This window comes from Procambarus clarkii, chromosome 8 (assembly GCF_040958095.1).
Source record: "Procambarus clarkii isolate CNS0578487 chromosome 8, FALCON_Pclarkii_2.0, whole genome shotgun sequence".
In the NCBI taxonomy this organism is placed as follows: Eukaryota; Metazoa; Arthropoda; class Malacostraca; order Decapoda; family Cambaridae; genus Procambarus; species Procambarus clarkii.
Window position 1 is genome coordinate 5798619 of NC_091157.1, and position 2788 is coordinate 5801406.

Genomic DNA, 2788 nt, shown 5'->3' on the forward strand with positions numbered 1-2788 from the left:
AGGGGAGTTAGTTATATAGGTGAGCTCCTATATTCCTAACCAGTCCTCACTCGTCAGGACAGGTGAGTTAGTTATATAGGTGAGCTCCTATATTCCTAACCTGTCCCCACTCGTCAGGACAGGTGAGTTAGTTATATAGGTGAGCTCCTATATTCCTAACCTGTCCTCACTCGACCGGACAGGTGAGTGAATATAGGAGCTTCCCACCTGGTGATATACGTCTCAACGTCTAGTGTGTCTGACGTCTTGTACGTCTCCTGACGCACAAAGTCAGTCGCGATACCGTGACTAAACAGAAGACATGAAAAAACATGTTTTTCTTTCATTATTTCCAATGCCTCAACGTGGTTTTCAAATAACTTTAAGCCCGTTTGTTTTCACTTCGGGGGTTTGACTTCTAAGTGTTTGTATTCACTCCGGGTTCTCTTAACCATTGTTTGTATCCTCACGTAAGTACTTCTACTTCAAGTCCCTTACTGCCGGAGCCTGGAGAATTTGTCTCCCTCTGTCACCTCCCAGGCAGAGCGCCTCTACCTCGTGTAAGATATTTACACAATTAGTATCCCTCCAAACACACACCGAAACTACGACGTTGGTACAACGTTCGAACAAGTTTTAACACCACCTAACCTGTTATAACAACCAATATTACAAGTTGTAACAACGTTCTAATACGTCATAAACACGTTAAGCCAAGATATAACAACTTTATTACAAGTTGTAACAACGTTCTAATACGTCATAAACACGTTAAGCCAAGATGTAACAACTTATTACAAGTTGTAACAAGCGGAAAATAGAGACAGTTTCGGTTTGTGTTTCCAGGGTATTAACTTTCTTACTGTCCATGAACAAGATGGGTACAAATATTAAATACCCTGACAAGAATGAGGTATAAGAGGATACGAAAAGTAGATCACAGATGCACAGAACAAAATGGAGTGTATGGGAAGTGGAAGGAAGCAAAGGGGAGAAGCAGGAAGTGAGGAAAGGATAAGGGAAAGAGAGTTGACCAGACCACACACTAGAAGGTGAAAGGCACGACGACGTTTCGACTTGAGAATGGTCCAGGACGGACCGAAACGTCGTCGTCCCTTCACCTTCTAGTGTTTGCTCTGGTCAACATACTTCAGCCACGTTATTGTGATTGCAAGGGGAAAGAGAGAACAATGAGAGGGAGAGAGAGATGTTTTCCCCAAGATGTTGACAGGAACGAAGGATCTTGTAGGAAGCCTCGCAAGATACTGAAAGGTAGATGTCCTCTAAGGTAGGACAGGATGTCCTCCCTATGGTAGGGAAAGGTAGGGCAGGAAGTCCTCCCTATGGTAGGGAAAGGTAGGGCAGGAAGTCCTCCCTATGGTAGGGAAAGGTAGGGCAGGAAGTCCTCCCTATGGTAGGGAAAGGTAGGGCAGGAAGTCCTCCCTATGGTAGGGAAAGGTAGGGCAGGATGTCCTCCCTATGGTAGGGAAAGGTAAGGCAGGATGTCCTCCCTATGAGACTTCGAAGGTTAGAGGTCAACAGAGATATGGAGACTATTTCGGAAATACGAAAAAAAGGAAGGAAATGTTGAGAAATTGAAGAAAATATTTTATATCTGGGAGTGAGACCATCACAGAGAAGGCCAAGGGTGACGAAACATACAAATATATGTAAAGAAACTTGGAAAAAAATTGAGAAATTAGAGTAAAACTCAGTAATAGAAATACGAAAAGAAACCATGTTTTTTTTAATATTTGTGTATTTATAAATACAAATTAGCTCTAAAATATACATGGTGCTGCAACAGGTGACGCGCGAAGTATTGATTCGTGATGCATATACTCGTCTAACTGTGGCTGTTGCGATAAGAGCTTCAGCTCTTAAGTCCCGGCTCTCAGATGCCAATCAACTGGAGTAAAGGTTTCTGAACCCATTGGGTTCAATCACTGACACTGTGGATGGAGTCTGCCTCCACCACATCACCGCCTGAAAGGGCATTCCATCTGCTAACTACTCTGACACTGAACAAATTCTTTCTAATGGAAAGAACAAATGATGTTGGCGGCGAATGTGAAGTGTTTTATAATTACCAAATACCAGAGGAATACAAGAGTTTGAGAGGACGGGGATTATACCACCATGTTCCAATGTCCTTAGGGAATCTTCTCACTTTTAGGAATACGAGCTACCAGCAATGATATATTTTTGACTATGATAACATGGATTTTGTTGACCAGACCACACACTAGAAAGTGAAGAGACGACGACGTTTCGGTCCGTCCTGGACCATTCTCAAATCGACACAATCGACTTGAGAATGGTCCAGGACGGACCGAAACGTCGTCGTCGTCCCTTCACCTTCTAGTGTGTGGTCTGGTCAACATACTTTAGCCCCGTTATTGTGACTCCTCGCCTGCATAACGTGGATTTAACTGTGCAAAGTGATATCATTAGAGACGGAAGTGAGATAGGAATAACGACAAGAGATAACGCTCAGGCAGTGATGCAGAAACCACGAAATGCAACATTAGCAACAGGAACGTGGCGCTGCAACTACTACAACAACAACAACTAGATCAACAGTTACAACACCAATATCATATACAACAATACAGTAACAACAATAGGAGATACAATACTATATACGACAATGATACCAACATAAGCAGTTTGATATCAAGCACAATAAAACCCATTACAATAAAAATAATAATACCTAATTACTAAAATACAAAAACAAATACACGAATACAATACAAAACAATTATCAAAGATTATCAAAATTATGATAATATTATCAAAGATGTAT